At 42.1% G+C, this 27,990-nt stretch overlaps 1 protein-coding gene and 1 long non-coding RNA gene across 6 annotated transcripts in view; one reads left to right on the forward strand and one right to left on the reverse strand.

Moving 5' to 3' along the window:
- ANKS1A (ankyrin repeat and sterile alpha motif domain containing 1A) overlaps window positions 1–27,990 on the forward strand; it is a 179,091-nt gene that overhangs the window by 17,237 nt on the left and 133,864 nt on the right. The window lies entirely within an intron of this gene.
- LOC122219808 lies at window positions 19,119–27,444 on the reverse strand. Its single transcript, XR_006202557.1, has 3 exons — window positions 27,001–27,444; window positions 25,975–26,044; window positions 19,119–20,265 (listed from the first exon to the last, which is right to left on the reverse strand). It is a non-coding gene; the product is annotated as an uncharacterized LOC122219808 (long non-coding RNA).

Here is a 27,990-nt window from a genome sequence, read left to right on the forward strand (position 1 = left end):
CTTCTGCCCTTGAAGCTTTCCTAAACAAACACTGACTAGTGTTGGATAGTTGTATGGTATGCGTACTGCTGTAGGAGATAGTTAGGCATACAAAATTTGTCAGTTCCCTTAAGAAATCAGCTTGATTAGAGCAATGACACAATGACCCTATCAACTCATCAGAGAAATGTTTGGTTCCAGGACTGGGGCAGAGAAAACAAAAAAGACAGGGGCACATCAAAAGAACATAGAAACCAACCTGAAAGAGCTCCCGAAAGCCAAAGTTGGAACAATTTGAACAACAACATGAATAACAATAGTTTTGGATTATTAACCAAAGAATGAAATAAATATCCATGAGTTAATGATATAAATGATTCGATAAATAAATGGGGGTGAAGATATAGCTCGTCCTTCCAGAAGAATTCTAATTAATAAATGTAGAAGGAATGAGGGGAATAGAAAATCACCTTTAGCAAACCACAGTAATAGTCACTGCAGGCAAGATCTCCAGTGGAGGCTAAAATTAGTGGGTGAAAGTTTAAGGAGAAACAGAACATTCATATGGCCTCCAAGCATCTTCCCTGAAATATTTATTGATTACTGGTGTGCTTTCAACCCATGCCCACATATTCTTCGAAGCTCTCCTCTCCAGGAGATGAGGTTTCATTCCCCTCTTCTTGAGTGTGGGCTGGACTTAGAGACTGGCTTCCAAATCGTAGAGTATGGAAAAGGAAAAAACAGTAATTTTGTGGTGGAAGAACCTGGCAGACAACACCTTAACCAAGTGGTCACGGTTGATAATTGCCTGTGGTAAGCCATGTTGATAGCACTTACCCCTGATAGGGATGTGGTGAGAAGGATACTTGGCCTCTCGTGTTCTTCCTTGAAATCTGTCACCACAGTATAATCATGAGAAAACAGATAACCTCAAGTTGAAGGACATCCTACAAGATATGTGAGTCGTACTCTTTAAAAGTGACAGGGTTATGAAAGACAAGGGAAAGATTGAGGAACTGTTACAGACTGGAGACTAAGGAACTGTACAGACTGACTACTAAGTGTATAGTGCAATCTTGGAACAGAAAGGGGGCAGGAGTGTAAAACTGGGGAAATCTGAATAAAGTCTGCAGTTTAGTTTAATAGTCTTTTTTTTTTTTACATTTATTTATTGTTGAGAGAGAGAGAGAGAGAGAGAGAGCGAGCACAAGTGGGGGAGGGGCAGAGAGAGAAGGAGACACAGAATCCGAAGCAGGCTCCAGGCTCCGAGCTGTCAGCACAGAGCCAGACGCGGGGCTCGAACTCACAAACCGCGAGATCATGACCTGAGCTGAAGTCGGACGCTTAACTGACTGAGCCACTCAGGCGCCCCTAGTTTAATAGTCTTAAGTCCAGTGTTCATGTCTTAAGTTTTGGTCAGTGTACCATGGTTATTTATGTAAGATGTTGACATAAGGGGAAACTGGGTGAAAGGTCTACAGGAACTCTGTCAGTCTTCTGTAAGCCTAAACTTATTTCAAAATAGAAAACAAAGACCATATCAGATAGTGGCTCTGGAGTCATGTTGTCTGGGTTCACATCTGGCTTTTGCCACCTACCAGTTGAGAGGTAATAAATGACTTTATTAATTTTTTTTGCCTCTGGTGCCTCATCTATAGTAATAATTCCTCTTCCTTAGGTACTCAGCATATAGCACTGGATGTAAATAGTCTGTGCTAAAGGAGTTTGGAGGAGAAGATGATGGTACCAGGAGAAAAGGGTGGTCTAGAGACCCCTCCTCCCACTGCAGATACTCCTGGGAGGTGGGACTTGAGCCCTGCCCTAGAAGAAAGCCTAAGACTTAGATAGCTGGTGGGAGACTGGTGTGGCGGAGGAGAACAGCTGGAAGCAAGGGTAGAGAAGCTGCATTGAGAAAGATCTGTTTGGGGGCACCTGGGTGGCTCAGTCGGTTAAGTGCCCAACTTTGGCTCAGGTCATGATCTCACACAGTTTGTGAGTTCAAGCCCTGCATCAGGCTCTGCATTGACAACTCGGAGCCTAGAGGCTGCTTTGGATTCTGTGTCTCCCACTCTTTCTGCCACCCCTCCCCCCCCCCCCCCCCCCCCCCCCGCTTGTGCTCTTGTGCTTGTTCTCTCTCTCTCTCTCAAAAATAAGCGTTAAAATTTTTTTTTTAAAAAAGAGAAAGAGCTGTTTGAACAGTGAGTAAACTGTTCCGGGGGAGTGGAGACTACCTGTGGAACCAGTGAGGGAGAGGCTGGTAGGGTGGGTGGATGCTGGCTTGATGAAATTTAGACTTAGGCTGGAGGCCTGAGAGAGGTGAGAAGGGGGAGGGGGAAGGAAGGATTGGGGGAAGGAATGGGGGAGAGAGTTGGGGAGGAAAAGAAGGGAAAGGGGAGGAGGAAGGAAGAAGGGAAGGAGAGAGAGAGGGAGGGAGAGAAAGAGATTGCTTCGAAAATTATTTCAGTCCCAACAGGATTGTGGTTGTACTTTGAGTATTTGTTGATTGAGAAAATATGTTATGACAGAGTGACTGTGAAGGTAGTAAGTAATACTCTGCAATAACTGTGTCTTATTAAATGTGGTAGCTTCTCTGTACTTTTGGGACATTGTTATATGTGTGGGTGAGACATTTATTCTGCCTACTGTCAATGCCTACTGACCTTTTATAATAACACTTTGGCCCAGGGCTAAGAATCACTGCTGTCAGTAACCAGGAGTCTTCAATGTGCAAGCATCCTTTGACTTCAGAGCCTTGTCTTTGGGGCGGTCTTCCATAACAGGGGAAGTATGTTTCTTTTATTAGTTAAAAAAAAAAAACCAAAAAACCTCTTGATATAATTTATATACAGTGAGTACATGGACATTAAGTGTACACAATGATATCTTTTTACCAATGTATACATCTGTGCAGTTATCACCTAGATCAAGACGTAGAACATTTCCAAGTCTCCAGAAATGGTCACCTCTCTTGGTCACCTCTCAGCCAAAAATGCTCCTCCTTGGGGAAACCACTATTTTGACCTCAGTCACCACGGGTTTTTGCCTGGGAATGTGTTTCTTTTTCTCCCCCATACACCCAAGTCCATGAAGTACAGTGAGGCGGGAGCAGGGATGGGTCTGTATGTGCCAAATTCTACACTAGACAGATTTCCAGGCTTAAATACATTGTCCCATAAAACCACAGACCTAGGCTTTGTATTACTTACCTAAATTCAACCCCATATCTCACTGGCTGCAGAGTCAGTGCTTTTTCCATGACACCATGCTCTGTGCCTTCAACTGACATTTACCATAGCAATTATCATCATCATTAAAGTCACCTTCGAAGTTTCTTTTTTTTTTTCTTTCAGTAGTTTATGTGGTAGTCAAAGAGCAGCAGTTAACACACCCAGTCTTCCTTCTATGCTTTTTTTTTTTTTTTTTTTTTTTTGGGTAAATCTCTTGGGGGTGTTGTGCTAATTTGAAACCAAAGGACAATGGCAGTGTCTTCATTTAATGAGTGCCAGACCATGTGCCTAGCCAGTGCAGTTAGAAAAGAAATCTCGATTGCAACCTTTAATCTTCTGGGGGACACAGAGGATAGTGTGATGAGTGCTGTGAAGCAGAGGGATGCTGGGGGAATCGCATAGGAATGAAAGGACAGGGATGGGGGTGGAGGTAGCTCTATGTGCCTTCTAGAAGAAGTGAAGTCTGAGTGGAATATTAGAGCTAAAAGTCGTACAGGCAAAGAAGGGGGTAAGTGAGGGCTCTTCTGGGCTGGAGAAGAGAGTACTGTGTATGCTGGGAGTAGATAGATGGAAAGAATGGCACATTCCGGTAACTGCAGGTAAGAAGGAGGGAGGTGGGGTGCTGTGGGGTGGGGAGAGATTATCTGAGATAGCAGGCACAGGTGAGCCCATTATGCTCCTGTTAAGGAGTTGGATTTTGCACTGAAGGTAATGATGGATTTGCAATTTTGGAAGATCGCTTCAGGTTTTTGGGAAATGGAAGGCGGGGGGGGGGGGGGGGGGGGGGGGGGGCTTGTGAAATTGACTAGGAGTGCAAAATGATCCAGTCCAGTTAACAGTGGGTAGGGAGAGGAGGCCAAATTGGAGAGCTACTTAGGAGGTCAATGAACAGGAGTTGGTAGTTGTTAATTAGCAGTTGAGAGGTTGATGACTTAAATAGGATGTTACAATGTAAAATGAGAGTGGATTTTTGTAGAACTAGAGTTTTGTAAGTCATAACTGAAGTGAAATACTTTTCCCCCTCTTCAGCACAAGGACAGTGGTTACTTTAGAACAGCCCCATTCCTTATTTTGGGTCACAGAAGTTTGTAGATGGAGACCTATAGTTGTGTAACTTTTTAAAAAGCACGCCGATAAATGAGTCTCTTGGTTTGTTTTAATCTTCCTTTGAATATTGTGATGAAAGGTAAGTCTCCCAAGTGGGTATTTCCAGAGAAGACCGACAAACCCCTGAACCCATGAACTAGTGGGGAACTGGTGATGTGGAAAGAAGAAAAGGCAGACGTTAACTCCTTTCAGGATTTGCAGTTATTTATTTACTGAGACATGTACTTTATTTACAAACCAGTGCGTCTTGCGAAATGGTATATAAATTTGATTCTAAGGGTTTTATAAAGTTTAAAGCTAACCGTCTTTGCTTTGGCCTGTGGTCTGCTAAAATAAGCCCTCTGTGTGCACAGGATAGCAGTGAGGGGGATCCTTAAACCCACAGGGCTATTATCTAGGCGCCCAGGACTTCCTCACTCCATCCTTGGCCTTAGCTATGAGAATGTGTCCTTTTGAAGCTCAAGGACTAAGTGCATAGGACTGAAAACTTCTAGAGAAGGCAACACAAGCTGCTTGGGCTTTGTGATTGGCAGCCTCTGGAGTCCCAACCCTGAGTGGTCATTAAGAAACCCAAACCACACCCTTTATGCCTAGAGGAAGCTTTTCTCTGCAGTCAGCCAAAATTCAGCCATCTGCCTGTCCCAACTCCCAAATTTCCTGTTATTATAAATCCTTGACAGTTTAGAGTGAAGGATGGTGGTGTGTGGGGCAGAGAATCCTTATTCAGATGAACAGGAGAGAAATGGCAGTTTGGCTTCAGAGGCCTACATGATAAAACTGCAAGATACATTTCTTGCCTCCGGGATCTCTGAGTAGTGTTCTGGGCCACTACACATCTCTACTATTTCAGTTTTCAGGATGTGCCTGGGGACTGTTAATGCTTTTACAACAACACAAGTTCTTATTCACCCAGGGACGTTCCTTTCAGCTGCAAGTTGTGAGTTAGAAGCATGCTAGGTGTGAAACAATTTGTGGGTGACTTCAGTGCAGTGTTGTGACAAAATCTAACAATCATATGCTAATCTGACACTGTTAATGATATGCATGATCATTATTGTGCTACCTGGTAATTAGCTCACATAAGTGACTAATAGTATTAAGTTTTACATGGCCAAATCAAATTTTCACAGTTTCTTGTTTATTAATTTGTTGGCTCTTCAGCATCTATAATTAGCATCAATGTCAGCATTTTGCATTGATTCCTTATATATCTGATCCTCATCACTGTGATGCCCTGGTTCCCCTGTTTTGAAACACAAAAGTCTGGGTTCTCTTCCATAGAGCCCTTGGAGGGATAGGGTTGCCCTCACCCCCATTCTGTCTCACCCAACCTCAACCTCAAAGTAGCTCCTATGGCTTCTCCCTGATCTCAGGTATTCTGGAAGTCTGGGGTCTTCAGGGAGTTGAGACTCCAGACCTTGGGACTGAGTGGCCTGCCCAGGAGTAGGAGAGCACACTGTTGGGGAGAGGGACCCCTTCACATTTGAGAGGAGTTGACAACACATTTCATTAAAGAGTAGCAATTGAAATAAGCGACAGTTTCCCGCTTAGCAGATAGTAAGGATTTAATAGACTTTTATTCATAGAACTATCTTATTCTACTGCCAAGTTGATTTTAGGTTAGAAGAGTGCACTTGTAAGAATACTTTAATATCTTGGTTAGAGGTTCACTGAAAAGAGAATGATACATTTTAGATGGATTGAGAAACAGAATTGGTCTTGAGTGACGTTTTTCACCTGCCCTCGTATGTCTGTGTGCATGCCGTGATGGGTGGTTCAGTTTTTGGTGGTGAGATGCAGAGCCTTTTATTGTGGTCCTGCTGGCTGAGTGTGTATTGCCTATATTGTGGTTAACCTGACCCACCATTTGGTTCCCTAAGGTTAGGTTTCCTTTCCTGTACTTGATGAATGCTGTCTGCCTCTATAGGAGTGAACTTTGTTCTTCCTTCAAACATTTTACTGTTTTCCTTCAAACAGCAGAGTTGCTGCTCTGTAGTAGGTTCGGTGCTAGGAGCCAGGTACAGAAAGATGATCAAATATCTCTATTTTAAACAATATCTTTTGCATTTACCTGTGTAATCTTATTTGGCTTCACTACGCTGTAAAATGCATAGAGAGTTCTCATGTACCCACAATACAGATATGTAATCACAGAGTGATGAACCAACTTGTTCAAGGTTACATATCATAATAGTAGCTGAGCTGAAGCCTCAGTCTCTTGACCCCCAACTATTCACTAGGTAGGAAAGACTAAATAAAACAGTCTTTGGATCTAAAACCCAACAATCAAGAAGGATAGCATCTTCCTAAAGAAGTTTACGCTGACCTTTTAAAAATTCATACAAATGATTTTGAGACTGTATTTTTGAAAATTTGATAATTAAAAACATTCAGAATTTAAACAGTCAATTTTAAGGACTCATAGTTTGCTCAACAAAAACATTAATAAGTTAGTAAATCACCCTAATGAACCTAGAATGATTTAGTCATCACCTTTTGATTTATATGGTGCTTTCAGGAAGATACTGTTCAATGTATTTAAAAAAATTTTTTTAAACGTTTATTCATTTTTGAGAGAGAGCATGAGCATGAGCGGGGGAGGGGCACAGAGAGAAAGGGAGACACAGAGTCCAAAGCAGGCCCTATGCTCTGAGCTGTCAGCACAGAGCCCGATCATGACCTGAGCGAAAGTCGGATGCTTAACTGACCGAGCCACCCAGGCACCCCTTTTCAATGTAGTTTTTAAATTGGTTTGGGAGGTAGTAAGATTTTTCTTTCTCTCTCTCTTTTTTTTATTTAATTTTTTAAAGTTTATTTATTTATTTCGAGAGAGACAGAAAGTGGGAGGGGGGCAGAGAGAGAGAGAGAGAGAAGCCCACGCAGCCTCCACACTGTCAACGTGGAGCATGACGCGGGGCTCAACCCATGAAACGTGAGATCATGACCTGAGCTGAAACCAAGAGTTGGCTGCTCAACCAACTGAGCCACCCAGGCACCCTAGATTTTTCTTAAGATTGGAGAGGAAACAGTTTTGAAAATTCTGTTAGCCAATATTGAGTTGGCCAGGATGAGAAAAGCAGAGTTAAGGTAATGTGCTGACCTATTTTCTTGTGCAGCTAGAAATCCTCCAGGGCCGAATAGCCATTTTAGGTTTATTTTGTGAAAAAGGCCTTTGGGCTTCTTGTGTTATTGACCGTTTTCAATTTTTGCAGAACTTAAGAAGGAAAATTTCCCCACAAGTGAAGTGAGAAGAGTAGTATGACATTGTATTGTGGACTCTAAAACAGAGTTTATTGAACATAGGCCTGTCCAAAGTATCTGAGTATGGCAACAGGATGTGTTGTGAATCATTTCTCCTTGGTGGTCTTACTGAGGGCTTCTGACAGCAGCAGTCAGAGGGCCGAGGTGACCTGGAGTGGTTAGAGGGTGGGACCTTGAGGCCTTGCTGAACTGAGGTGGTTAGTTGTAAGATCTTGGCAAATTGCTTAATGTATCTCATTTTTCAGCCATAAAACGAGACGATATTTTACTCTACGAGGGCATTTGGGGGTATCATGTATCTAGAGGGTCCATCTGTTTCTAGCTCTTTACATACATTGATTTCTGGGATCATTTGAAGTCTGCCTTGCCCGTCAGAATATACATTCTGTCAAGGCCAAGGCCATATCTGTCTGTTTTGCTCATGTGTCCCCCTGCCCCTGTGGCAGTGCCTAGAGCTTAGTAGATACTCAGATACTTGGTGAGTGAACAGGTCCCCACAGTTAGTCCTGTAGAAGCTGGAGGAAAAAATGTAGATGTGCTGTCCATAAGCATAGATCTGTATTTGTTAACATCTTGGAGCTTCAGGTCTAACAGGTTTTGTTTTGTCTTTGTGTTTTTCATGGTTTTTTTCATTTTATCAATGAGGTACAGTTTGGATTTTTGTATTTCCAAGATTTCCTTCCAGAGGGTTTTCTTCTTCTACTTTAGCTTGACTGATGAAAATGTAATAATGAAGAGAAAGAAAAGGCTGGCTGTGGTTTGGCTTTGAGGTGGGCTGGCATCTTCTCGAAGCCCTGATCCCTGAGTCACTCTGTGTTGTCTGGGGTCCACTCCTGGCTTACGGCAGAGCTGGCTCTCTCTGTTCCCGTCTTTTCCGAGAAAGTATTTGGTTCTAGAACTGAGCTGTTATCCTTCTTATGGCCCGTTAAAAGCCTCTGGAGGATTTGGGGGTAAAGGGGCTTGTTGACACATTAAGGAAAATGTGGACGTGAAGATTTATGAAAGGCAGAGACCAAAGTCTTAACCACAGTATACTCTTCCCCAAATATTGCTGAGTTGGAGTTAAAATGTTAATTAATATGAAAATGAAATTACTTTGGATTGAGGCTGCTGCTTCCTCTGTGTTCTCAATGGAGCCTGCCGTGGGAGAATAATTAGACAAAATGCTCTCTATAAAGCCTCTATTTTAAGAAGAGTGATTCAGAGAGGAGCCCAGGTCCAAGAAATGTTCATCAACAAACAAAAACTGAATTGCCAGGTTTGCCAGATGTCTCATTTTAAAGAAGTTTTTCCTCATTTGGTCTCTGGTAAAAGTCTTCCCTTTGCCTCTGAAATATGCTCTGCCCCTGTGTGACTTAAAAAGTTTCGGAATGTTCCAAATGCCGTCTCTGCAGGGCTTGTAATTCTGTGGGGTTCCGCTGGGAATTGCCTTGCATAAAAACGAGGGCAAAAAATACCTCGTTATCGGGCTACAGAGTTGTGGGAGATTTTCTTAAATTTTTTAGTATATTCTGTCTTGGGTGTTTCACGCATCATTTATTAAACACCTGCTGTGAACAAACACTGCTCTTTGTTCTTTAAGGCAGCAAGCACCAAGGTCACTGCTGGCTGCAACTCGGTTGTCCCTCATTCCACGTGTACCCTGCAACCCTCCTGCCCAGCATGGATTAAGTGATAGAGTAGAAGGGCTGTAGTTAAAGCCATTTTACAGTTAGAGACACAGGTCCTTCTAATGGGCATCTCTTTTTTTTTGGGGGGGGTGCAACATATTCCTTCATTTGATTGACAATTAAAGCTTTCCCTGCAGGCCCTCTCGGTGTCCTGTGTGTGTTGGCAGAGGAAGAGCAAGGGGGAGAAGGAAGTGGGGTTTAAGCAGCTAACCCAGCAGCCTGTCCCTGCTTTGCCCCAGTCATGGCAGACGGGGCCACCGATGGAGAAACGGGAGTGCCCTTGGCTGAGTGGAGAAGCTTTTCCTGTGTGGCTTGTGGAAAGGCAGCTTTCACACTTTTGCGATGTTTTCTTTTGCACCTTTTCATTTGTGTGACCTCTTTGCTTTGCATCCAACCAAGCTCCCCTGCCCCCCAAACGTTCCACATTACCTATCAGAGTCCCTACAACCACTGTGTAGCTAGATCGACTTGGTGTTAGAAAATCAGAATTTGCATTAGAGTGCAGATGAGGGGCGCAGGGGTAGCCTAGTTGGTTAAGCTTCCAACTTTTGGTCCAGTCTCTTTAATGTGTCTTTGAGCCTTTTGGAATCTGGCTTCTTTCTCTTTCTTCATCACTCCCCACTGTTAGCTTTGCACTAGACTCTTCAGCATTACTTAATTGAACAAATACTAAATACCCATTTGCAGTTCCCTTGAACCTGGGCCCTGTGCTGACTTGCATCTAGAGCTGCATAGACGCCTCTGTCTGCAAAACTTTCATGCTCTGATTTTTGATGGCTTCTGGTCTCATCTTAGAGAAAGCAGTAGGCGTGGTGGTTAAGACCTTGCAATCAGGTTGTGTGGGTTCAAATCCCAGCTCTGCCACTGGCTAGTGGTATGACCTTGGGGAAATTTCTTAACCCCTTTGTTTCTTCCTTAAAATGACAGGAATAGTAGTGGCTGTCTTGAGGTGTTCAGAGAATTACAAGAGGTAATCCCTAAGTGCACTTAGCATGTTCCTGCACATACTAGCTTCTCAGCAAGTGTTGGCTGCTGCTGCTGCTGTTGTTGTTGTCTTGGTCCTCATAGGTCACTTCCTGTGGGAATCTTCCAGTTCCACAAGCGAAGGAGGGCCTTTACTTTGTGCTCCCAGAACCTGTTCTGTAACCTCTGGTGTTGCATTTATTATACTGTGTTGTAATTTCCCATTTGCTTGTTTCTATCCACCTCAAGCCCTGTAAGGTACTTAAGGCCTCGTTCTTGGCCACAGTTGTATCCTCATTGCCTGGTAGACATTATTCCTTCCTCTCCCTGCTCCAAGATGTTAGGGTAGGGGTTTTCTTCCTCCTCCTCCTCCTCCTCCTCTTCATCTTCTTCTTCTGTTTTGTTTTGTTTTGTTTTTTTTCTTAAGAAAGGAGTCCCTAACTAAGTTGCTATTGATTTTTGATGAATGGGTCTGCTTGCCTGTTTTGTGATGCGCCAGGAGGTGCAAGCGTTTCCCTGTTCCCTCACTAGGGCGGTTTTTAAAGGTATATCCAGGTTTGGGGATGAAAAGTCACATTCATTAATACGCCTCTTTGTGCTAGGCTCTTTCGATATATTCTTATTGAATTCTCCTTCAGCTTCTCTGAGGTAGGTGTGAATAGACCCTTTCTGAGAATTGTGTAATGCGCTCAGTGCCATTCACCTAGGTCTGCCTGGCTTCATGGCACATACTATTTTTGTCCTGAGCTCACTGCCTTGCAGAGGACTTGTCAGCTGTTTCCCTGCCCTCAGTTACCATCCCAGGGCCTTATTGCTTCTTTTCTAAGTAGCAGTACAAGTAGACTTCAAAAGTAATAGTTAACGGGATGGATTCTTCATGTTGGGAAGATACTGAGTTGGATACATCTGATTTTGAGCAACTGCAGTACTTTAATAGCACAAAACATTGAGAGTGTCATACAGACAGATAAAGATTCTGGACAAAAACAAGCTTGGGAACATGAGGGAGGAGAGAGCAGAGAATCATCCATTTTTATAGCTTCATTTCTTAGTTTGCCCAAAAGTTAAAAATAGAATTAATCATGCCCTCTAGGCCACCTGGATCTCTGGTTGGTACAAAAAATTTAGACAGTGTATCCAAAGGATGGAATGTGTGAAGACTTTCTATCAAAATAGGCCCTTTGTCAAAGAATAGGTTTCACCTCCCTTCTGAATATTTTTTTGAAACAACAAACCACAGATGGACTTGGAAGCCTAGGTTTACTGGGACTAGAGATGATCTAAGCGGAAAGATAAGCTAATGCATCAGAATAATACAATGTTTGCTTTTTCCTCTGAGAAACATTGGGGTACCAGCCTTTTGTAACATCATTATATGTTAATTTTCTATTTGCACGTTTTAGCAAACAACAGAGTGGGATTGGCATGCTCTTTGTGTGATTAATTAGCACCCAGGCTGGAGCTGTTTCCAGTGCAGTGCAATAGGCCTGGAGGACTTGCATGGCGAGTTAAATCCTCTTCTGGTTTGTTCAGTCCTCACCCAAACTGAGGGCCCGAGGACAACTCAGAGGAGCTTCCAAATGTAGCTGCTCATGAAAGTCTTGGCTTCAAAAATATCCAAGTCTCCTTCTACTCTGAAATTCTGTAAGAACTCTGAAGATATGGGAGAAAGGAGAGAGAATCCTTATTGTTAATTTTAAGTCCTTCAAGAAAATGTTCACATCTTTTAAATGTTAACATCTTTAAAAAACCTTATTCAAAATTTTTTTTCTAGTGTTAGGTATCCGTGTAATGACTTATATTTTCAAAAAGCCCGAGTATAACTTAAAGCCTTCTGATCAGACTATGGTATAGGTAATGACTTTTTTATCAAGACAACTGATATTTGGTGTTTACAACAGCTTGAGCCCCCTTGGGAAGTTCTTTTGGGAAGTGGGTCCATCTAGTCAAACATGCAGACTCAGTGTCATTGGCTAGTAAAAGAATCAAGGACTTTTGTTTTGTAAAATGTTATGGGCATTAGAGGTTTGCGGGGAGACTCAGGAGAACATATCTAGCTAGATGTTCTGAATAAATCAATACTCTCCTTCAGGTTGTTACATGCAGATCGTTTAAAACATTGTTCCTTGCTTGTTTCCTACGTGGATTCCCCCTTGTCTGTGTTGTCTATGTAAGTGACATGCTTTTTTTGACCAATACTCTGAAGGTAAGTGTAAGTAGAGAGCATTAGCAGCTAAAATTTCAAGCATGCTTACTGTAATTTGAAGTACTAATGCTTTACGTTGAGTCTTCACAAAACCATATGAATGGGCACTTTTATCCTCATTTACAGATGAAGAAACTGAGGCACAGAAGCGCTAAGTAATAAGTCCGAGGTCAGTGAGCTAGTAAGTGGGGAAAAGCTGATGGTTGCCTTCAGGGCTGTGCGGCGAATGGGTAGGGAGTCTCCCTGTGTATAGAACACTGATTTCCAAAGTTGGGTAAGGACAGGAAAAATTGAAATGAGATGGCTTTTGGGGCAGTGCGACCCAGTGAAGCCTTTTTCCTCTGTTTGGTTCTCTGTTCTGACCACATCTGAAGGCAGTGGGAAAACATGCTGGAAAGGGAGCAATTGAAGATGCTGCTATAATAATGTTAATAGCACATATTGAATGCATACTGGCTGCCAGCAACTGGGTAAGCACATTTCCTGTTATGTCTTATTTAATTTCACATTAATTCTTATTTAATAAACTTAGAGTTTAAGCCACTTGCCCACGCTCAGGATGCTACTAAGTCGTATAGTTTTAAACTGAGGTCTGTCAAGCTCCATCATGCATGTAACGGAATAGGCGGATTGTGGGGGAGCTAGAGTCTGAGAAGGGAGGTGCCTTTCTTCTTCTGAGACCCTAGGAAAGGTGTCCTGAATTCTGATAGGAAGATGGTCAGCTCTCAGATTCTTAGTTAAGCGTGTTGTGCCCAATGTCGGGCTCCATGCTGCTCCTCACAGCTTTGTGCTCCAAGAGCCTGCAAGCTGTTTGAAGGGTGTCTGCTTTCTTCTTTTTCCTCTCCTCCTTGTCCTCCTCTCCTGCTTCCTATTCTCCTCCCTCTTCTCCTTCTTCCTCTTCCCCTCCTCCTCCTCCCTCTTCCCTCCTCCCACTTCCCTCCTCCATCCCCTGTCTTCTCTCTTCCTTCTTCCCTCCTCTTCTTTTTTCTTCTTTTCCGTGCCTTCAGACACCTAGAGGAGGTTTAAAAAAAAATGAATGCACTGTGAATGTTGGCTTGGCCCCACAGCCTCCCAGGATCTATTTGTACTTGGCGTTGGATGGAGGGTTTTCTGGTGTGTGTATTTTCTTTTCTCATGTGTTTATGGATGTTAATATGAACCATTCAGCTAGGTCTATGAAGTCTGATAGAAATTGGTCAGGGTTTGGTTTCAGATACACTTTCCTCTAGCTTTTCTTTCAACAAAATCCTTATGCTTTTATAAGTCCCAGAGACCTATGTCCTCAGTACTCACTATAGTCCTCATAAAGTCGTTGAAGATTTGTACACATTTTTTTGCTTCAAAAAGCTTCTGCAGTGGTGAGCCTAGTTGCTTTCAAAAAAAGCTTCTATACAAGTACCGTTTCCTGTTTTTCCCAGCCTTTAACCCTTCCTGAAGGAGACATTCTTTGGGGGTAATTTGTTAAGTTTCATGTTTCTCTGCAGTGCTGCTATTTCTGTATGTGGTTTGGCAACCATTGGCACAGGGACCTTGGGGTTTCCAAATGGGTGGCTCCTGCCATTTCAAGAAAATCCGTCTGAAATGATCAAGGAGGCGGAAGAGGAAGCAAAATAATTAGACAGAGGCATAAGAATCTGTTAGTACGTTTATTAATATTATCTGATCTTAGAAGAGTCTTAATTGCCTCTAATATCGTTTTTACTTTTCCTACCTAATTATGTTGATCTTTTGCCTCTCTGTTGTTGAAGACTATTTTTTTTTTAAATTGGCAACTCAGCAGTTACTGTTATGTTTATTTCTGTTGGTCTTTTAAGTGTTCTCATATTTCTTCCTTGCATTTATTTACAAGGAGACATTTAATTCTTAGTACCTTACTGGCCTGTATGAATTACATTTTCACATTGCTCTTTTCTTTTTCTCAGAAGCTTTAACTATCTTAGCAGACTCTTGATTTCTTTCCTGTCCTCTGTAAATGATTATTTTAAAATAAAACCCATTTGTTTGGGGCCTTCAATAAACTCTCTTTTAATACATTTTTCTCCTAGTTTTTGCTTGTGGAATGGCTTTCCTCAAGTCCTGTATGACAAATGACATCAAGGATGCAGGGAAAGGGAGTCTGGTTGGTCCCTGGCTGTGACCAGATAATGAGCATGTAATTACACCTTTACACACTGCATATGATAGCAGGGTAAGCCTGTGGGCCTGGGGGTAACTGAATAAGAAAGTTAGAACCTTTCTAGAGAAATAGCTGAGAAACCATGGAGGCTGAAGTGATAAGACATGAAGGAAGAGGTTTTTGTTTTTGTTTTGTTTTTTGTTTTTTGTGTTTTGTTCTGTTTTTGTTTTTTTTAAACCAAGAATGAGAGAATCTTATTCAGGGTGATTCTGTCCATAGAATCTTTGTGGAGGTCTGTATGTGGATTGGAAAACTGAGGGAAAAGTAATTTCAGCTTGCAACTGGGTTGGGGTGATGATCTCTGGGATTCAGACCAAAGAGAGCTTTCTTTAGTTTCTGTAGAGCCGTGGTTATCAACCAGGAATGGTCCTCCCTACTCTCTGACATTGATGATGATTGTTGTCACAACTCAGGGGGTGGGGCGTGGTACTATGGCATCTAGTGGGTGCACACCAGGGGCGCTATAAACATAGACAGTGTGCAAGACAGTTTCCCAAAACCAAGAACTTTCTGGTCAAATGTCAGTCGTGCTGAAGTTGAGAAACCCTGCTTTAGAGAGAGTCTTGAGGGATTCTCATCAGGAGTGGATTTGAATTAGGAAGTAAGACTAGAGGAGGCTGTAAAAAAGCTCAGCTCCTTTTATATGTGTTAACATGTCCAGGCTACCATGAAGCAAAACTATGACTAAGGTTGTATTTTTGTGGCTCTTGCTCTGGTGTGGTTTATATCTTCTGATGATCACAAGTTATAGTAAAGAAACCTGGATGTTCCCAGCCACTGGTGTGCTACCCTCAGAGGATACAGGTGAGCAGTGCTCACCAGTGGAGTCGGAGAACATTCTGGAGTCATGGACTCTCCAGGGCATTCTCTGGGTGGTGGGAGCTTGGGAAACTTACCTGTGGTAGTTGAGAAACTTCTTTGATGGCTACTTATGGCCTCCCTTGACCATCCGTGCCTTTGATTAGATGTGTTAAAGGAAGAAGGATAGTCCCTCAGGAGTTTCTAGAGTCTTCTGGAAGTCCAGTGTTCCCACCCTCTTAGAGCCATTCCTCTCGGGGTTAATGATGTTAGATGCATGATCTCTTGTCCCTGGACTTATTGAGTGCAGGGGTGGAGTTGGGGGTGGGGGGAGAATGCTGATGATGCTGAAGATATTTTCTCTAAGGGGACAGCATCATTTTATTCATAGTTTCCAAAATGGAACCTTTTGAATTGTTTTGTGACCCTTCTAATTTGTGTCATGCAACTTACTTGAATTCTTAAGTATTTCTCACTGTAAAGTGTGTAGACAAAGAGACAAAAGTGTGTTCTGTGTCTGTACTTGAGGTGGATTTTTGTACTGGATTTTATACTCACATTAGTTGGATGTTGGCTTACATCTGACAGATGACCTGTTACCCAGGTCCCAGCCTCCCAGGAGGGGAAAAGCACCTCTTGTAGCTGCTGCTAGGCACCAGAACCAGTCCCTGATTGGGGACTTGATGTTGTTTCTTGTCATCACTTACCAGGTATTAGCTAGTGTACAGCTTTGGGGATGGACTGCAGGGCATATTGGCATGGATCGTGCCAGTGAGTAACTTATAACCCTGGTGCAGTATGAAGCAGTGTGTAATGATTATATAGTGATTAGGAGTTCAGGCTCTGGCACCAGGTTGCATCCTGACTCCAGGGCTTTCTGCTGGGGCCTCTGGGCTAGATAGCCTATCTGTGCTTCAGTTTGTCAATTTGTAAAATGAGAATAATTCCATCAGGTTGTTGGAAGGATTAAATGAGCATAGAACATTTAGAATGATGCCTGGCACATACTAAGTATTCAGTATGTATGTACGTATGTATGTATGTACAAAAAGTGATGTGGTACAGGATGTAAGTGCCAGAGGAATTCAGAGGAAGAGGAGGTAAGGTGTGGGAGGTGGTCAGGAGAGGCTTCATTGGTAGACCTTGACATGAGCTGAAGGTTTGAGTCATGCAAAGAGAATAATTGCAAGGGGAGCAGTGTGCATAAGGGTGCAGAAATAGGAAGGAACATGATGTGTTATAGAAGCTGTAAGGAAACATTAAGGTAACAGGAGTTTAGATTGGGTTATGTGATTTTGTGCATGGGAGGTGGGAGAGATTGATAAATTATAACATAAATGTAAAGATTAATTTTTGTAGAGGGGTACCAGGGGCCATTTGGGCCACTAGGGATTTCTGAGCTGTGAATGACATAAGGACCTGGAAATTCAAGCAGATGAGTCTTCGGTGGACTTACAGAGTGAGGAGAAAGAGGAGAGTGACAAGGGCCAGGTTGCCAGCTGGGAAGCTGTTCTCATAGTGCATCTCATCTAGGTCGGCACTAAGTGATCGCCACAGTAGTAAAGAAAAATGGGTAGGTGTAGGTAGCCTTTTGACATAGTACTAACATAGAGGATTTGAGGACTGATGGAGACACAGGGGGACAAGTGCAAGGTGACCTGGGTCTTCAGTCTGGTATGAATAGCCGTGCAAAAATCTGGTCAGCGAGAGAATGGAGAGGAAGAGCAGGTTAGGGGAAGGTTTCATGACAAGCAAGAAAGTGATTACCCCTTGGAACCAAGAGCAACCCTAAGCGCAGCCCCATTCCCCAAACCGGTGGCTTCCTTGGGGCTGCAGTTTGAATGCAGGAGCAGTAGACGAGGTTAGCATTTCCCTTCTTCATTCATAGCGTGTTCAGCTCGACTTGGTCAGCTGTCAGCAGAGCCCGGACTTGGCACTTGCTTCCTAGTGGCTGCTGTTCAACTTTATTGCCAGTTCCCCTAGACCCTCTTGAGCACGGGCTTCTTGGAGAAGGAGAATCAGGTGGTATTTGGGCCACAGCCCTGTTGTCCCTGAGGGAACTTCTGAACTTAGATCGAAGTTGGAGATATTATCCCCCTTCCTTGTGCTTCTGCTGTTTCAGATGTCAGCCCTCAGCTGAGCCCTCAGCTACCATGGTTAGGAGCTGTCAGTGATGTGATTGCTTTTGAGATTGCAAAGGAAGAAACACAGAGGAGAGAAGCCCTTTTGAGCCCCAAGCACCACAGGATCATCTGAAAGGTCTCAGATTTTCATGCTTGGAATCCCTCTGTCTGGAGCACTGTCACAGGAATGACACCAGCAATGTTTAGATAAAGAGTCCTAGCTTCCCCCAGGCCAAGGCTCTAGCCCAAAAGCCCAATAAAAGCATCATCCCAGCAGGAGGTGGAGGGGGGCAGTTTGGTGGGGGTGGGGTGGGGATTGGGCTAAGGACCTTATCCATGTTTGCTCTGTTTCAGTGATTCTTTTTTGAACAGTTGTTGTCCCCTCCCTCCCCCACTGCTTTGTGTCAAACACTGTTCTAATACTTCCCAAGCCCTGGCTCATTTCATCCTCATGACAACCCCTTATGAGGAGGGTACGGTTGTTACCCTGTTTTATATATAGATGAGGAAAGTGAGGCACAGCATGGTTGAGCACCTTGCCCAGAGTTGCACACCTAGTACTGTGGCTGGGATTCGAATCCTGGCAGTCTGGCTCTTGCGTCTCTACTGTTTGTTACTCTGCTTCCCAGTCTCCCATCAGTTAGTTAGCTGGGGCCGCCATTTTTAAGATGGCGTTTTGTTTCCTCTTTTTGGTTCTCCTGAGGAATTTGCTTTAGGAATGAATACCGCGTGGTGGCACATAAGAACGAATAGGTGCTTTTTTGAGTCCTGTAGACCTGGTGTGAACACTTGCTGTGCCTGCTTATTAGCTTGGCACAAGCTTGGGCAAGTGTAACCTTGGGCAAGTCACTTAACCTCTTTGAGCCTCAGTTTCTAAGTCCATTTAATGGAGATAAGATTTGTCATGAAGATGTGAGACAGGTTTTGTAAAGTGCATAGAATTTAGTGGCTTTGGGGTTTTGAGCCCACAGGATTCGAATCCCAGCCACACTACTAGTTGTGCAACTTTGGGCAAGGTGCTCAACCATGCTGTGCCTCAGTTTCCTCATTGATATGATAAATTAGGGTGACAACCGTACCCTCCTATAAGGGGTTGTTGTGTAGAGAGGGGGAGAGAGCTATCAATGAAAGATAATTAAAGAGAAAAATCTCATTCATTGATTTCAGAAGCCATACAACACCAACATGAAGAATAAGCCAGAACTACATGGGGAAAAAATGATAAAAGCAAGGCCTACTAGAACAGGGCCTTTTCAAGTGTTTGGGTCTCATAACTAAAAGTAATGGTCATAAAGCTAAAACAAATGTAACATTGTGTGCCGACTGTACTTCAATTAAAAAATTTTTTTTCAAATAAAAGTAATGGTTAACCAGTATGATCTTTACAATAAGGAGAGAGAGAAAAGATTTCAAAAGAATAAAGGGGCACGTGGGTGGCTCAGTTGGTTAAGTGTCTGACTTCGGTTCAGCTCATGCTCTCATGGCTCATGGGTTTGAGACCCATGTTGGGCTCTGTGCTGACAGCTCAGAGCCTGGAGCCTGCTTCAGATTCATTCTCTCTCTCTCTCTCTCTCTCTCTGCCCCTCCCCCACTCACACTCTGTCCCTCTCTCAAAAATAAATACACATAAAAAAAAATAAGCATGAAGAAAAAATTTTAATCAAAGTGGCAGATGGCTAAATATTCTAATGACAGTGATAAACAAAATGGCCCCACTAGGGTAGATATCTGGATGGTTACTTCTTTCTCACTGTTTTTTGGGGGAGGATTTAGCAATGGGGTGGTAGGGGTATCTCTCCAAGACTGTTCTTGGAGGGTCAACAACATAAGTGGATAAAGCACAGGAATGTAATGGAGAGAGAGAAAGAGCTTCTGTGAGAAGGAAGGTAGTAAATGGATGGTCCTGGAGGCAGTGGGAGCCCGGGACTGTGGAGTCCAGCAAAACAGGGTTCATACTCTAGCCCTGCCACATGCTCTCTGTGTGACCTGGGCAGGCTGTTGAATTCTTCTAAATTTTAAAACAGATTCCTGTTGTAAAATAGAGATGCTGACATTCTGCACAAAATTGCATTAGGGTTGATGGACATGACCTGTGGCGGGCTCTAATGGTCTCCTCCTTCTTTTGGCCTTCCTGTTCTTCTGCTTGTCTCTAATGAAGCCAGTTTCTCTGCCTTTGCACAATTTCCTGTCATGGAAATTCACAGCAGTTTTGCAAACTTAGGAATGTTAGGTCTCCTGAGAAGTAGTATTTGTTTCATTCCCATCATGGTGATCACATGTGTAGCCAAGTCCTCTTTCCAGTTGGTACACTACCCATCAGAAGTTGACCCTTCTTCCTTATTACTTTGGTCTAGGGAAGGGTTTTATGCTTATCTCAAATAAAGGCTTGGACCTTCATGCTTTCTTAGTTCTGAATTTCTCAGAAACAAGTTACATCTTTATAAAGAAGAACCCCTGGCCCCTCCCCTTACTCTTTTTCTACTCCTAACAAAATGGCCCTATTTCATGGAACCACCAAATCTTAAGAGATATTTAAATCTTATAAAACCTGAGTGACTTACAATGGTTGAAGGAGGGAACTGCTGTACCTTTTCTTCCAACCAGTCTGGGGGTTGAGGGATGAAGTCAATTGCTGAGTTGCCTTTCCTGCGTTCAGGAAAGTCCCCTATGGTCTACATGCAAGCCTGGGGAAATCCACAGTCAGATGAATGTATGACAGATAACACCCCTTTATGTTCTGGATACTTCCAAAGAGCTAAAGGGCAGAAAATGGTTGAGTAAGAAGCACAAAATACTAGACGATTAATAGTGTGAGTGTCCTTTTCTGGATTCATAGTGTTTTGTTTTGTTTTTTTTCTGTAGGATCTCTATTTTACACAGTAACTTTTTTTTTTTTAAGTTTATGTATTTATTTTTGAGAGAGAGGGAAAGCACAAGTGGCGGAGGGGCAGAGAGAGGGAAAGAGAGAGAATCCCAAGCAGGTTCCACACTGTTAGCACAGAGCCTGATGTGGGTGGGGCTCAAACTCACAAACCATGAGATCATGACCTGAGCTGCAGTCAGATGCTTACCCAACGGAGCCACCCAGGCGCCCCGCCAGTAACATGTTTGTATGAGTGAATCTGTTACATTTGTAAACTAGAGACTCTAGGAGAAGCACTTTTCTTCATTTCTGTAATTCCACAATAGCCCCTGTATAGAACAGGTAGTGTTGAATAATAAGACTCAATATTTTACTGTTCCCACATTTCCAGATAATGTACACTCATCTTTTTTCTCCATTTTACATATTATTTTCCAACTAAAGAATCCTTATGCATACATTAGGTCAGAGGTTTGAAACATTGACTGTATTTTAGTCTGTGTTCAAAGTTTAATGGACACATAATTGCAGATACAAGAGAGTTACTTTCGAACAGTGGATAGCTTCCGGAGGAGGGATGGGCTGGGCTGAGGCTAGACCTCCAGCAGCCAGTTGGAAGACCCTGGGTAGTGCTGAGAAAGTTTAAGGCACAGAGAGACTGGAGAATCTGGCATGGGATTAGGCCTTCACTTCAGTTCTGGCCTCAACTCTGCCTTAGTCATTTTCCCCCTTTTGACCATACTTTTTTCATTTAGAAGATAAGGGGGTTGGTTTGGATGCTTTCTCAGGTCCCTTTCTAGGTCCAAAGCTTCTGATTCTTAGCATCTGCTTGTATCTGAGACAAGACAGACACAGATTCATATGCCATAACCTGAATGTGTTATTCTTGTCTTTACCCTGGTCATATCTACCAGTCAGATAGTGTGTGTTATTTTTTCTTAAGCTTTATTGAGATACATTTCACACACTATGAAATTCACCTACTTAGAGTGTACAGTTTAGTAGTTTAGAATATAGCCACAGAATTGTACAGACATCACAAAAGTCTTAATTTTAGAACATTTTTATCACCCCCCCCCCAAAAGAAACTCCTTTACACACTTGAATTTACTCCCCATTTTCCTCCAGTCTCCCCAGGCAACTACTACTCTTTTTGTCTCTATGGATTTGCCCATTCTGGACATTTCACACAAACAGGAGATCAGAAGAGACAATAGAAGAAACCTGAGCAGCCGGGTATTCGAAATAACTAGAAAAAGTGATCCATAGCAGTCTGGGTTGTGACTGGATTCTTTTACTTAGCATAATGTTTTCAAGGTTCATCTATGTAATAGCAAGTGTCAGTACTTTGTTCTTTTTTATTGCCAAATAATACTCCATTTTATGCATTTGCCACATTTTACTTCTCCTTTCACCAGTTGGTAAAAATTTAGATTGTATCCATGTTTTGGCTATTACTTTGAACATTAATATACAAGTTTTTGGGGGGGGGCGTATGCCTTCATTTCTCTTGGAGTGACTTTCTGAGTTATATGGTAACTCCCTTTAACTTTCTCAGGCCCTGACAAATTGTTTCCCAAAAAGGCTGTACCATTTTGCAGTCCCATCAGTGTATACGGGTGCCAGTTTTTTCCCATCCTTGCTTGCTAACTCTTGTTATTGTACATTTTATTTTAGCCATCCTAGTGGGTATAAAGTGATTTTTTAATTTGCTTTTCCCTCACGGCTAATGATATTGAGCAACTTTTCCTGTGCTTATTAGCCATTAGCTCTCTTCTTTGGAGAGATATCTTTTCAAATCGTTTGGCCACATTTGAATTGGTTATTTTTATTTTTATTGTTGAGTTAGAAGAGTGAGTCCTTTTTTGAAAGTTTAATTTAGCAGTGTAGAATTTAAATTTGTGTCACTGATCATTCCAGCACCACTTTGAGAGACTAAATGTCATTGGTTAAATGGATTTTGTTTTTGAAGTCAGCTATTAGAAATAGAAGCCTGAAAAGATTCTAAATGCAGGGTGGCAGAGGGGTCGTGCATAGAGTGATGGAAAGGAGGTTGTTTTGGATTTATACATGGAAAAACTGTAAGTTTTCTGGAAGCAACTGGCTGCCCTTCCTTCAAACACTTGACTTCCTTTGATATCGTACTGATTTCTTCCTACCCTTTTGTAGCTTTGACTGACATCTTCCAAAAGCATTTTAAGGGCTAATGCCTTTGAAAACTACTAATGAATTAGATGGGAATTAATGTAATCAAACATTATTTTCATTTGAGGTTAAAAAACATGTGGCAGTCAATAGCTGATATTTTATGGCTGTTATTCCAGAAATTGTGGCTCTAGACGAGTATACTGTGGTATTTGGAGGAGTGAGCTGGAGAGAGGGAGAAAAATGGAAGAACCAACCAAATAACTGTGTATTTTGGAAAGTTGGAAGCTTTGTTTTTTCTCTTACTCCCCTTACAAATTGAAGCATTTTCCAGAGAGCTGATGAGGAAGGAAGCCCTCATTCTAGTTCCCAGGACACTTACAACACTGGGTGAAATTGGTTTTTTATTCACTGTAGTCTTTGGAGCTTGCCTAGAGCTTGGTTAGCTTTAAATTATTTTGGCCTTGGGCGCCTGGGTGGCGCAGTCGGTTAAGCGTCCGACTTCAGCCAGGTCACGATCTCGCGGTCCGTGAGTTCGAGCCCCGCGTCAGGCTCTGGGCTGATGGCTCAGAGCCTGGAGCCTGTTTCCGATTCTGTGTCTCCCTCTCTCTCTGCCCCTCCCCCGTTCATGCTCTGTCTCTCTCTGTCCCAAAAATAAATTAAAAACGTTGAAAAAAAATTAAAAAAAAAATAAATTATTTTGGCCTTACTCAAGGACCCTGTCTAGTTATTGTTCATTTTCTCCTTTGCATGTGCATATAGCTTAGGGGGTCTTCCCCGCCTCCCCCCCCCCACCTCCCCTGGCACTTAACACAAGGAAAAAATCTTTGCAATTTTGCCTCTTAGTAAGTGTTGGAAACTGGGCTTCATGACAGGTTGGCTCTGAACCAAGCTTCCCTTGCTCTTACACATGTGAAACCTGTTTCTTTTGGCTAAGGCATTTAAAGAAAAAAAAGTGTCTACATCTCAGGTAAAACACTCTTGTCTTACTCTTCTCTGTTTTCCTCACCCTGCTTCTCTTAACCTTGTTTCTTCTTGTTCTTTCCCAATTTATTTTATAAGGCTGCTGCGGATCACTTTTTTCAGTTATTTCAAACACCAAGCTGCTCAGGTTTCTTCTTTCATCTGTGTTTATCTCCTTTAGAGCAGTGGCCACGTGAGGCCGTTTGTATTCACTCTAATATAAGAAAATCTCTTGAGTTCTGTCCTTACTATATGCTTAGGAGATCTGACTCCATTTTCATGCTTCTCTGCCTGGGGATGGGCTGGTTTTACATTTTTAAATGCTCCATCTTCTGAATCAGAAGTGGGACTACCTAACGTTAGTTTGCATTAAAAACTGCTGAGATTAAATGTGGAGCTGGGACTTTCTGACTTTGTTAGACTTTGTTGTTTGTACTTGAATTTGTGAAAGGGAACTGCTTAAAATAAGTGGGCTCCTCATTCCTGGAGTTTTAGTTGTCTCCTGTGTTTAAACTAAATCCTGGAGGCATAAAACACTTGAAATTAATACATGTTGTTAAAAACCCCACTGGGTAAAATACATGCCAGCATTTTTAATATTAAAAGTGGCATTGAGACTTCCTAAATATCTCTGGTCACCAGCTGTGTAAGGAGAACCTTGAAAGAAGGGAGGTGTAAGTTACTTATCTAAAATAAGTGACTCCCCCATGAAGTGGTGATGGGGAGGCACGTTCCCAGCAACTGGGAAGGGGGCTTCCGGAACTTGGTTTAGAGTGCTCAGCACCCCCTCCTCTGTAGTGAGCATCAAAACACAGACCATCAGGAGAGAGGCAGATGGGGAAAGCACTGAAGTCCAAGAGGCGGTGCATATTTGGAGAAAAGCTGAAGTTTGCTGAATCAATGGGGGTCTGAAGTAGTGAAGAAAATAAGATTGGGAAATAGACGTTGTGGCTGGACCACACAAGTCATCAACCCTTCTTCACTGAGTCATTTTGACCTCATTTTGAAGGCTGATGGGTGCCACTGAAGGTTGTGGAGTAGCTTAGTAATGGTTAGACTCTGGCTTTAGGGAAATTAGTCTGGTAACAGTCTGTATAGTGTTCATGGTGGGGAAACTTACTAGGGCAAGGTGCTAGGGCCCAAACTAAGCCCATAACCTCGTAGTCTCAACTCTTGTAGAACTTGGTCTAATATATGTTGGGACACTTTTCTTTGTCATTGAATTTTCTAACACATCATCATTTTAAGTGATGGTTTTACATCCTCCTCTCCTACCTTAACCTATACCTCCCTCTGCAGTGACCTCTCTTCCACTTAAGGCGCCTATTGACCTCCTATTCTTTTTTCCTTCCCTCCAAGCTAGGAAAGCTTTGATGTCACTTATTCATAATTAAGTAAAATGTAGTTGTACCAAATGCATTACTTCTCAACCATTTTTAAAGCATATTTTAAGCCATTTATTTCTAATTGCAGTTTAAAAGGCTTTTTTTTTTTTTTTTTCTTAGAAGAATTTCAGGCATCAAGCAGATTGGGAACAATCCTTTTACGCCTATTCAATGGGCTTCAAAAAAAAATCAATTTTACTTAGGCTTTTTTAGAATTAAAGGGCAGGGGAGGTCTCCAATATCTTCCCCAAAAAGAGCTTTCCTTTCCCTTGGGGAATGGAGTGAAATTGCTCTATGGAAGAGGCCTGTATCATTGTCCCTGCCCTGTCACAAATCATTTTGTTCTTCACGTACACAGACGTCTACCCCCCCAGTGGACAAATGTTTGTCACATGCCTCTCATGGCCACGGTCTATGCCATGCATATAACATACTTGTTCCTCTATTTCTTCTCCCAGAAGTGTGTTTGTGTCACATTTGAATTTTTATCCTTTACTTAGTTTTGTTTTCTGACTCCTGAGATACCTTAATGATCTTTTACATTGTTGTTTTCTGTTTTTCCCTCTCTGAGTTTGGAAGAGTCTGACAATGGCTTTGAAACTCGTAAGTAACTACAATGTTAGAGTATAACCAGTTGTCCTGAGAATTCTGAATTTTTGTTTTAAAAACATCTGATTATAGATTATATAAAGGGTTAGAGCACTGCTTTTAGGTTCTTTGGAGGTGGGTTTTCTGAAGTATAAGGGAAACAGTTAAAAAGAATACCTGTCTTTATTAGTTTTTGCAGGAATTGGAAAGACTGAAATATACACAGATGGATGGAGATAGAAATACCACTTTTATTACCAGTAAAGGTGGTAATTGTGGCCTTGATCTGCAGCCAAGTGAGCTCACTCACATTAACATCTGAAGTGGGCAGGCTTACAGGCTGATCACCAGCAGCGCTGTCTGTCTGTCTGTTGCAGGAGTCCTTCCCTGAAGGGCAGACTCTTTACCTTTAGGGATGGGACAGATCAGAAAGCATGCCTCCTGCAGACAGGGAAAATGGAAGGAAGTCTCTTTAACAGCTTCACAGGAGTGCATTCACAAATCATCTCAACAAACTCACCTGATCTGATCCTGTATATTTCCTCAGATTTGTGGAATTTGCTTGCAGATCTTGTTGATTCAGTGGACATCTAGGTTGTAGTATGCATTTGATAAGTACTTTTATCATGAATTAGTCCAGTTTGTCTTGGCAATATTATGACAGGCACTGTGGTGAAGTATTTAGTTGCCTTCTGCTATTTGCTTTTAAGCAATCACAAATGAAAAGTATTTGCAGGGCACCTAGGTGGCTCAGTCGGTTAAGCAGCTGACTCTTGATTTTGGCTCAGGTTGTGATGTCACGGTTTGTTAGATTGAGCCCCGAGTCAGGCTCTCTGCAGAGAGCCTGACTGGATATTCATTCTCATTCTCTCATTCTCTCATTCTCTCATTCTCTCATTCTCTCATTCTCTCATTCTCTCTCTCTCTCTCTCTCTCTCCCTCTCCCTCCCTTCCCCCCCTCCCCCACTCATGCACACATTCTCTCTCTCTCTCTCTCTCTCTCTCTCTCTCTATCAAAGTAAATAAACCTTAAAAAGAAAAAGTATTAGAGAATATGCTAAGGATAGTTAATGCTTTGCATCACATAGTATTTGTTAATGGTTTCCTTATTCTGCTTAGAAGAAATTTCTGCAAAGTATATGAAGATACAAAAACCAACCACAGCAAGCTGCTCCCAGCTCTTGTGGACTGTGGCCGAGGCCACCTGAGCAGGCTTTGGAGGAAGTGCTGTGGTGTAAGCATAATGAGTTTTAGTCAGCTTGATCCTGGTTAGATGGCCACTAATGCTCTCATTTCCAGATTTGACTTCGAAGGGACTATTCACTTATCTTTTGAGCCAAGAATAGTACTAAGATAAGCAGCTATGTGGATTAAGAACAGAGTGTATTTTGCACTGTCTGATGAGCACTTTATGTCTCTGAAGTTGAGATTGCACAGAGGGAGCTCTGGAAAACAACCGCCCATAAATTTGGAAGATAATGAAAAGATTAATTATACATTCCTTATCTCACTGAGCACCCTGAGTTGACCGATACAGTTCACTGACCTGAAGATGGATCCAAGAAGCCTGGAATGTGCTGTTTCACATTGTTTCTCCTGAGAAATGTATTTAATCAATGTGCAGAGCATTGAGGGCAGTACCCTTGGTATGACCTTTATCCTTACGGCACCAATGGGAGTCTGCATGTGACACACACGATGAGGACGAGAATTTGGAGGAAGAATGGAAATGAGAGATGATTTAATTTATATCAGTCTATATAACAGAAATATTTTTCTTCTGATGATTCTTAGTAGACAGTCTTCTCTGTACATTTGATATAAAATTGAGTCACAACTAGGAGTGCTATTGATCCTAACTTTCCTAAAACAAAAATATAATTTTTAAATTATTAAAAAAATACGTCTTCATGATGGGAAAAGTCAATATAGAATCTATAGTGTGTCTTCCTCCCTTCAATTTCTCCAGCAGTTCTATGTGTATTTGTGTGTGTGTGTGTGTGTGTGTGTGTGTATATATATATACGTATATACATATATATATATATATATGTATGTATGTATATATATATATATATATGTAATTTTAGGGTTTTTCCCTATGCTTTTACAAATATATTCCATTTTTGTTTTGATAATGATACATAATCTGCAAGTTGGTTTTTTCTGCTATATATCATTGACATTAGTTTATGGAAGTTCTTTTTTAATATATATATATATATATATATATATATATATTTTTTTTTTTTTTTTTTTTTTTTTTTTTTTTGAGAGAGAGAGAGAGCTTGCGCAAAGCATGAGCTGGGGAGGGGCTTGCCCCCAAAGAAGTTTTTTAAAAATCACCAGAGAGTTTTGACTTCACAAATCTTTTATATCTAATGAAGGGAACATATGGTTTTTCTTCTTTAATATGTTAATGGGTACATCAGGTTCTCTGATGTTCAACACTCCTGACATTCCTGGTATAACTTTAGTCAGTCCTTAAAATTGACAGCTGCTCATTCTTTAAAGACATTTCAGAGATGTCACGAAG

The sequence above is a fragment of the Panthera leo genome, chromosome B2 (assembly GCF_018350215.1).
Source record: "Panthera leo isolate Ple1 chromosome B2, P.leo_Ple1_pat1.1, whole genome shotgun sequence".
Lineage (NCBI taxonomy): Eukaryota > Metazoa > Chordata > Mammalia > Carnivora > Felidae > Panthera > Panthera leo.